Raw genomic sequence first — 10,280 nt, 5'->3', positions numbered from 1 at the left:
CCCTGGCCCATGTGTGTGTCTGACCCTGGTCCAGGTGTGTGTCTGGCCCTGGCCCAGGTGTGTGTCTGACCCTGGTCCAAGTGTGTGTCTGGCCCTGGCCCAGGTGTGTGTCTGGCCCTGGTCCAGGTGTGTGTCTGACCCTGGCCCATGTGTGTGTCTGACCCTGGTCCAGGTGTGTGTCTGGCCCTGGCCCAGGTGTGTGTCTGGCCCTGGCCCAGGTGTGTGTCTGGCCCTGACCCATGTGTGTGTCTGACCCTGGCCCATGTGTGTGTCTGACCCTGGTCCAGGTGTGTGTCTGGCCCTGGCCCAGGTGTGTGTCTGGCCCTGACCCAGGTGTGTGTCTGGCCCTGGTCCATGTGTGTGTCTGGCCCTGGCTCATGTGTGTGTCTGGCCCTGGTCCAGATGTGTGTCTGGCCCTGGCCCATGTGTGTGTCTGGCCCTGGCCCATGTGTGTGTCTGGCCCTGGTCTGCTTGTCCATCTTAATGCCTTTGAAGTCTTCTTCTCCATTCCTCTCTCTTGTTAGATAATCACCTTATTCTAGACCTTGAATCTTAACCTTATGTTATCTCTTTCTCTTTCCTGCATGGCCACCTTCCACCCATCTTCAGGGAAAGCATTCTAAAAGCACACATGACATTCTTTTGTCTAAATGCCTTGCTGAGTTGAGTGGTGACACAAATCTCTTACCCTGTACTACCACTAGGACACTTCCTCCTGATACCCTCCCAATCTGCTGCCCCTGCTTCCTCACAGAAGTCACTGTCTTCTCCCCCATGTTACAGTCAACTCATTGCATGAGAACAGAATCAGCCAGGCTGAGGGTAATATTTTTACAACTCAGATACAGCTATTAGTTACTTTTATTCTAGGACTTTGCATAGAACATCTAAGAAAACCAGATGTTCAAAAATAGTTGTTGAGGAAGAAGGAAAACAGCTCCAGTATTAAATCCCTAGAAGGTAAACACTGTCCATCTAAAAACTTGACTACAGTGATGCATCACTTAGTGTGAACCATCTATACTCTGCGACCCAGACCCACCCAACTGGAGACTCTCCATGGCTGTGGCCCTGTGGGCATAGGCAAGGAATGGTCAGCATGGTTACTGGCTGGGATGGATCACCAGCAGTGCAGTGTGGGCTCTGAACTGAAGCGGATAGCAGAAGCTGGAGAAGCCAAGTGACCCGGCAGCCATGATCTCTTCATTGTGGATGTTAGGTGACTAGCTGCCTGAGTTCCTCCCTCTATGTCTCTGAAAAGGATGGCAGTACCTGGGATTGTAAACCCATGAACCTATTCTTCCCGGAGTCTGGTCAATTCAATTCCTTGTAGTTAGTTAGTTATTCCTTCCTTAGCCTCAATTGTCTCTAATCTGATCTGTGTATGTTCTGATGACTGATTAAATTCTAACTGTGCTATGTTTGGGCATTAGATGAAATGTGCTTCTTGATTTAGTGAGTTTTCTTTGAAAAACAATCTGTTTTTGAAAGCCCTAGGTGTTAAGAATACTCTAACCTGCATCCTGCTGTCATCCTGTGCACAAGAAGACACGGAGCTGGAGCTCAGAGTTTTGTTACATTATTTGAGGTAAATACAAGTAATTTTGAAGGAAATTGAGTAGTTAAGTAATCCAGATGTACTTTTTGAGACACGGTCTCTCTATGTAGCTCTGGCTGTTCCGCCTCAGCCTCCGCCTCTGCCTGGATTAAAGGTGTGCTACCATACCTGGAATGCTGTAATTCTTAAAAGTGTCTTTTTTTCATTTCTCATATAATTGAAAATACAGTTTATAAACGGAGTGTACTTTCTTTTTCTAATTGTTGTACTGTTTACAATGACAGTGAAGTCTCTAAGTAAAGTCATCCAAGGAGGCACAGCTGCAGCTCGGTAGAGTCCTTGCCTAGTATGCAGGAGGCCCTGGCACCAGACAGAACAACAGTATCCACAGACCTAAAGAGACTGGGTCTATTCCGAATCTGTTGCTCGGCCTTACTTGGGGCAATTTATTTAATCTCTCTGGATCACAGTTAAGTTGTTGATAAGGAACTCAAAGTCTTGTGTAGCTCTAAATGATGATTCTGCAAATGTTACCATGGACCTTTGTATTGAATACGCTTGTTCTTTGACAATGTCCCATACGTATGCAGGTCATTCTGTTTAGTCTTCGCCTCCGCCTGTCAGGCCCCCCTCCCACCGCTGCTCTCCTACTGCATCCCCCAGGTCCTTTCCCCATACCCATGTCTCTTTTGTTTTGGTTTATGCCTACTGATTTTAACCTGGACTTGTGGCCGTGGGTTTAGAAGTGTCCATCAGAGTCTGGTGGCCTTAGCAGCACAATTTGGCACACAGTAGACACAGGAGACAGTGACCAGCCCTCCCCCCAGAATTGATCAGCTGCGGAAGGTTCAGCAAGGGCGGGAGGACCTATGAGCCTCTCCCCTCTGTGATTGGCTGGCTGAGCTGTGTCCTAAAGGTCCCCAGCCTGCCTTCCTAGCTTGCTTCTGGCTTTCAGTTTTTTCTGTTCCCTCTTCCACAATTATACTGGGACCTTCTAATGTGTCTTCAAGGTTTTGATCTATTCCTCAGTGAGAATTTATTTCTGTATTTCAAATTTTGACCTTAGATCTAAAGATGAAAAGAAAAATTCACATTTATAATGTTTTCTTTTCCAGAGTCAAACATACAGGGGTTAAGCGCTGTTGGATAAAATTCCCTGAAAGAGTGTTAACTCCCCCATCAGATCTGTAGCCGAGCACTGCTTTCATGCTATCCCTTTGAAAGCAATGAATCAAGCAGGCAACTCTTGATTTGTGGGGCACAAGCAATTGGCTGCTTGATTAACAGCTGCCAGACCATTCTCCAACCCAGTGCCACAGCAGGCGCTCAGGGACAGGGCCCAGCACCTGCCTAGGTTGTCTGGGAATGCAGCTTGCTTGGGAGAGGGCTTGCCTGGCGTAGACGAAGGCTTCAGCTTAAGCCTCTGCACTGCTAAAGACTGGTGGGGTGTTGCATGCCTGTAATCCCAGCACTTGGGAGTCCAGGCAGAAAGATCAGCAGTCCAAAGCTATCCTCGGCTACATGGTGAGTTGAGGGCTAGCGTGGCTTTCATGAGATCCTGTTTCAAACAAAACAAAACCACACACACACAAAAAAAAACCAAAGTCAACCAACCAACAACAATAAAAAACACGGTGTGGTGTGGTGTGTGTGTGCGAAACCTCAGCACTTGGGAGGCTGAATCAGGAAGATGTGTTGGGGGCCAGTTTGTGTATCATAAGAGCTTATCTCAAAAACCACCAACCAGAACCTCAGGCCTGCTGACATTCCCTCATAGTATTAGATGCAAAGATCGTTAGCTCCTCACCTGAGCTTTCAGTAACCCCTCTCAGCTATTTGCACACAATTCTGCCTTAATTCTAGGGGACTTCAGAGCATATAAACTGGAGGAGAGGAACAGAGGGGCCCAATTTATGCCCCATCATTTGTGATGAGTACAGGCTGCCTTTTTAAAAAATGTTTGTCTTTTATCGAAAATAGATTTTTTTTTCTCATATAATATATCCTGCTTATACTCTACCCTCCCAATTCCTCCCCACCTCCCCTCTCCTCCCCTCCGGATCTCTGGATCCTCTCTGGATTTATTCCATTTCTGTCTCATTAGAAAAGGGAAGACTTCTAGAAAACCCAACAGAAGAAAAAGAGTCCAGAGAGGGCAAGCACAAGAAACAGAGGCCCACAAACCTCAGAGTTAGAATTCCCATTAACACTAAGCTGAAGGCTGTAACGTATGTAGAGGAGCCGGGGCAGCCCGGACTGTAACACAGGCAGGGGAGCTGGGGCAGCTATGGGCTGTAACACAGGCAGAGGAGCCAGGGCAGCCTAGGAAGGTTCTTTTTCAGCTGCCTCACCTCAGTCTCTGTGAGTTCAAATGCCGGGTTGATGGAGTGAGCCTTGTTTTCCTGGTGTCCCCAACAGCCTCTGGCTCTTACAATATTTCCACCTCCTCCTTGGTGGTGTTTCTCGAGCTCTGAGATGGGTTTGATGGAGACATCCCATTTAGACTCCCATCGGAATGTCTGTCTGGGGTCTCTACATCTGCCCCTATCTCCTGCTGGAGGAAGCCTCTCTGATGGATAAGACCTGAGCTATGGGTATAGCAGAATATCAACAAGAGTTATTTTATTGATGCTTTTTTTAAAAAAAAATCAGTCATATTTGATTTTATTCCAGGTCTTTGGACTCTCTAGACTCTAGTTCTTAGTTACTCAAGTAGTGTTGAGTATGGGTTCCATCTCAGGGAGTGGGCGTTACGTCAAATCAGACATTGGTTTCATACTCCCACAAATTTTACGCTACCATTGAGCCCAAGTCTTCTAAGATATGGTCTTGCCAGTAACTCCTCACCCATGATCCATGTCATCTTCCAGGTGAACTTCGGTGGAACTGAACTTTGGGTTGTCCTTGGGAGGAAGAGTGACTATTTAGGTAACCCCAGGGGAGAGATTTTCACAACAGTAGATACCATATCTGACCATATTCAAGTGCAGAGGATATACACAGAAGCCTGTGGTGTTCCTTCAAGTCTTCCCATAAGGCAGGAAGTTGTGCTGGCTGCCAAGTTTCTGCACATGGATGGGTCCTCTGTGGAATTAGAATTGCCTTGCTCTGAATCAATAGATGGCAGGAAAACAAAGTGACATCGTTTTGGGTCACTATCTTTTCATCCCCTTTTGTTACAGCAGTTTATCCTAGGCCTTAACTGTAACGGCCTGTTCTGCTGCTCCGGTCCGAGGGTCAGGGCCTAGCAAGAGAGAGAGTGGGGACGGGGACACGAAGAATGGAGACAAGACAGGGAGTCTGATCTGGAGAAGAGACAGAGTCTGTTCTGGAGATGGAGTCTGCTCTCATCTCTCCTCAAGTCTCTCCTTTTATATCTCTCCTTGAGTCTCTCCTTGAGTCTCGCCTTGAGTCTCTCAAGTGCTGGGATTAAAGGCGTGTGCTACCACTGCCTGGCCTTGATTGAAAGGAAATCATGGGTATATCAAGATAATTATCAGAGTGTGCTCAGCCGTTGTGGGCTGTTGAAAACAAGTCTCTTGTCAGGGTATATGGCTCAAGATGGCTGCAAAGATGATAGCCGCTTTCTGCTCAGAGTCGGCTCCCAACAGGTCCCCCTTTTTAAATTTGTTTTCAAAAGGGAAGGCTGGGAAAACTTACAGAAACCGTGCCTGTCTTAGGCTGGAACAAAGGACCCCCAGCCTCCCTTTCCTGTCTATGGATACTCAACAGCCATTGGTTGAGCTCCTGTCTTAGGATGGTGAGGCCTTCCAGTTTGGGGCAAGTGTCTTGAAGATTGCAAGGCAGAAAATGAGTTAATACAAAAGCCATCAGTTTGTTTAACAGCGTGAACCCAAGAGACAAGAGACTTAGCAATGCCTGAATGGTTAGTGCAAAAGCAACACTCTTTTTAGGGTAGCACATAACTCCCTCTGTTGGAGGAGTAAAAAAGTATAAGTCTCTTCTATTCTGTAGCACTATTTCAGCTAAGAAGGATAATGAATTTTACAAATGCATTATAGCAGATTCCATTCTTTCTAAATTTAAATCTATAGAAGTACAGAACTGATCATAGCTTTGATCTTAACAAAACAAAGAAAATCCCCATTCCTGCCCCAGTCAATACTAAACCCAAAAAACAATTATAGTAACTGTGGTAATGGGTTTTCTCCTGAGTCTAAACAATGTCATAAATCAGGGAACCAAAAGTCCAATAGAGCCACCCTGGAGGTGTGGGTGGTGATGTCTTCTTCCGAACTGAGAACTTAACAAGTCCGGTATGCTGGTTGATCCGCTCCTGTTTGAAGACAATTGTGAAGCATCTTCATGTTTCCTGTAAAGAAAAAATATGCTTCTCAGGGGGTTTCTCCTCCCTGGATTTGTTATTGTTGTCTATTTTGTTTGATCAGTCTCTCTGGCAGCCATCGTGAGGCATCTGCTGTTTGGGAATATATGCAGACAGAACCTCTTCCCCAGATAAGCACTGGATCTGGCCCATTCCAGGTTCCAGTTAATGGGTCTTTCCAGAGGACTGTTGCAAAATTCTTTTTGGTATCGGGATGCCAGAATCTATCTGTAGCAGATTTTCCTTCAGAATCCAAAGTTTAAAAATTTAAAATAAAGAGCTTGTGATGAAGGATATTTCTGGAGGATCCCTTAGTAGGGTACCATTCCCCATTTTTAATTTTTTCAAATTGACATTTAATGGTTTGATGTGCCCTTTCTACCATACCTTGGCCCTGTGGATTATATAGAATACCCGTTTTATGTAGTATTCCCAATTTTTCACAAAATTGGTGGAAACTGGAGCTTGTATAACCTGGGCCATTGTCAGTCTTGATCTGTTTTGGCACACCCAATACAGCAATTGTAGCAAGCATATGATTGATCACATGTTTGCTTGCTTCTGCAGTTTGTAATGTCACATAAATGAAATCACTGTATGTATCTACACATATATGTATATATTTTTGATTTCCAAAGTCATTATAATCGGTAACATCCATTTGCCAGAGACTGTTTGGTATCAGTCCCTTTGGATTCACACCTAAATGAGGAACTGGTAAAAGTTTAACACATGATTGACATTGTTTGACAATTTGTCTAGCTTGTTCTCTGGTAATTTTAAACATGACCTTTAAAGTTTTAGAATTAAGGTGATGTAACTCATGAGCCTTTATGGCCTGTTCTAAGTTAGATGGCAGATCTGATAAAGTCACTGTGGCTATACGAGTGGCTAGATCTGCCTTGGTGTTTCCTTCAGCGAGAGGACCTGGTAGCCCAGTGTAGGCTCTCAGGTGTCCTATAAAGAATTTACACTTTCTCTTCAAAATTAATTGTTGGCACTGTAAAAACAAATCAGCTGCTTCTGAGGAGTGCTTTATTTGTGCAGCAGTTTCTAGCAGAGGAATAGATTGAGCTATATATGAACTATCTGTGTAAATATTAATGGTTTGATTTGGAAATGCTTGAAACACAGCAACAACAGCATGTAATTCAACCAATTGAGCTGACACAGCTGATGTAGCAAAGGAAATTACTTGATCCTTAAAGGCATAAGCAGCCATTCCTGATGAGGACCCATCAGTGAAAACTAGCAATGCTTCCTTTATAGGTGCATGCACAGTACGAGATGGAAAAACAAATGCATGGCGATTACAAAATTGAGCTAATTTGTCTGGCAGATAATGGTTATCTAGTTGACCACCAAATGAAGCACATGCTATAGGCCAAACTTCAAAACTCTGCATAAGCCAATTAACCTGATGTCTTGTATATGGTTGTACTATGACATCAGGATCTTTTCCAAAATATTTTTGATTGTTATCTCTGCCTAACATAATCATATCTGCTGCAGCTGCATAGTATGGATAAAAAATCTTTTTTAGGGGATGAGGGAAGATGAACACATAATATGGGTGCAGTTTACCAAAAAACTGCAGTAGGAGTTAGTTTAGTGTTAAAAATAAGAAAATATAAAGGCTTAGAATAATTAATATGAGTTACAAATTGGGATGAAATAGCATTCTAAACCTTCTGTAAGGCTTTTCTACCCTCCTCTGTTAGAGCCCTGCCAGACTTAGGGTCAGGATCTCCTTTGAGAATGTCAAACAAAGGTTTCAACTCTCCTGTCGTAAGTTTCAAATATGGTCGTAGCCAATTAATGCCTCCCAACAGTTTTTGAAAATCATTAAGTGTCTTAAGGAAATCAGTCTTCAAGGTGGCCTTACTATTAATAATACGTGGACCATTAATCTGAAATCCTAAATAAGTATACGGATCTTGTAATTGTACCTTTTCTGGTGCTATTTGCAGCCCTGCAGTCTGTAAAGCTGTTTTAAAATCATCAAAGCACTGGAGTACTTGTTTTCCATCTTTTCCTACTATTAAAATATCATCCATGAAATGAATCATGTAGATTTGCTTCCACATGGTTCTAACACTCTCTGTGGCGGAAGCCACAAACTTTTGGCACAAGGTAGGACTGTTAGCCATACCCTGAGCCAATACCTTCTATTGATATCTTTTCATAGGTTCTCTAAAGTTTATAGCGGGAACACTAAAAGCAAAGCGCTTTCTATTGTTAGGATGTAAAGGGATAGTAAAGAAACAGTCTTTTAAATCTATAACTATTTTATAATAGCCTAAAGGTATGGCCACTGGTGTGGGCAGCCCAGGTTGTAAGGCTCCCATCAGAATCATGGTCTCGTTAACAGCCCTCAAGTCTTGCAACAATCTCCACTTTCCTGACTTTTTCCTAATGACAAATATTGGGGTATTCCAGGGAGCGTTGCTCTCTTCTAAATGTCCTGTCTGTAATTGTTCCTGCACTAGCAATTGAGCAGCTTATAATTTTTCAGTGGTTAGGGACCACTGATCCACCCAGACCGGCGAGTCCTCCTTCCAGATGATGGGATCGGCACAATGCCCTAGGGGTGCAGCTGAATCAATAGCCCCCATCAAAAATACCCCAAGCCTCTTCTTCCAGAGTTACCATGGACCTCAATAGGATGAGTAATCCCATTTTTACTTTTTCCTAATCCTTTCCCTGGAGAAAATCCAGAGTTTATCATTTGAGCTGTGATTACTTCATTAGGGCTGTACATAATCAGTCCCAATTGGGATAATAGATCTCTGCCCCAGAGATTAATGGGAAGGACCGGGATGACATAGGGTTGTATATTCTCTGTATTCCCTTCTTTATCTTTCCATGTCAGCACCTTAGAGCTTTGCTGTGGATTTTGACTTTGGCCAATACCCCTTAAATTGGTTAAAGTTGGGGTCAGAGGCCAGGTGGCAGGCCAATCGCTTTGTTTGATAATCGTCACACCAGCTCCTGTATCAACCAAACTTTGGAATGCCTTCCCATCGAGCAATATTGTCATCATAGGTTTTTGTTTAACTATAGGCTGTACCCAGTATGCATCAGAGGAACCAAAGCCTTGATCTCCTCTCTTAGGACTCTTATATTTGTGATTAGTAGGGATCAATGGAAGTAACAATAGTTGAGCTATCCTCCTTCCTGTAGGAATGGTGACTATATTCTGTATTGCCTTGACCATTACCTTAATCTCACCTTGATAATCACTGTCTATAACTCCAGGAAAAACTTGTAGTCCCTGCATAGTAGCACTGCTTCTTCCCACTATCAGGCCAAACACATTTGGATAGAGTGGTCCAAACACTCCAGTGGGTAAGGCCTGAGGTCCCATTTCTGGGGTTAATACTGTGTGGGTGGCAGAACTGAGGTCTAGTCCTGCACTTCCTGGAGTTGCTCGACTAAGTTCTGAAAGGGGTTGTTGTTTGCTGGCATGATACTGACTGCCCCATAAGCCTGTTTTGGCTTGTGTTGGCTCGGGGCCTGGGGCTGGCCCCTGTTCCCGTTTCCCTGATTATGTGAAAAGGTGTTTCCTTGTGCACCTGTCCTGGACCTTTTACAATTACAGACAGGACAATTACAGACAGGAACAATTACAGACAGGACATTCATTAGCCCAATGCCTTCCACATTTGCAACGTGGGCATAGGCCAGGCTGTTTTCTAGGCTGTCTCTGGGTTAACTCATTTTCTGCCTTGCAATCTTTTGCAAAGTGTCCAGGCTTGTCACATTTAAAACAGGCCTTCTTGTCTCTGTTTGCCAAAAAAAAATCTCTTACTGATTGTCCTTGCATGGCAGCTGCCATAGCTAAGCCCTGTTGGTAAGAGGGCCCTATATCAGAACAGAGTCTGATATACCCAGTAAGGTCTGTCTTTTTCCTATAGGGTCTAATGGCCACTTGGCAGTCAGGATTTGCATTTTCATATGCAAGCTGTTTTACATAATCTACACCTGCCTCTGCATTACCAAAAATCCTTCCTGCTGTTGTCATTAATCGATGAACAAAATCAGAAAATCGTTCGTCAGGCCCTTGTCTGACTGAGGTCAAAGATGCACCAGGGTCTCCCTTTACCGGGAGTTTGCGCCAAGCCTTCATGGCCACATTTTGAATTTGAGTGAATAAGCCTGGGTCATATTGTATCTGGTTATCACTAGAAGCAAATTGCCCTTCTCCTACTAAGGCATCAAAGGACCAACCATTGCCTGCCTGAATGTTTCTCCTAGATGTCTCTTTACAATTCTCATAATATTCTGATTTCCAAATAAGATGGTCACCACTGCTAAGAACTGCTCTCACTAGAGTATTCCAATCACCAGGAGTCAGCCACTCCTCTGCCACAGATT

The sequence above is a fragment of the Grammomys surdaster genome, unplaced genomic scaffold, assembly GCF_004785775.1.
Source record: "Grammomys surdaster isolate TR1022 unplaced genomic scaffold, NIH_TR_1.0 63, whole genome shotgun sequence".
NCBI lineage: Eukaryota > Metazoa > Chordata > Mammalia > Rodentia > Muridae > Grammomys > Grammomys surdaster.
This window is presented reverse-complemented; position numbering follows the sequence as displayed.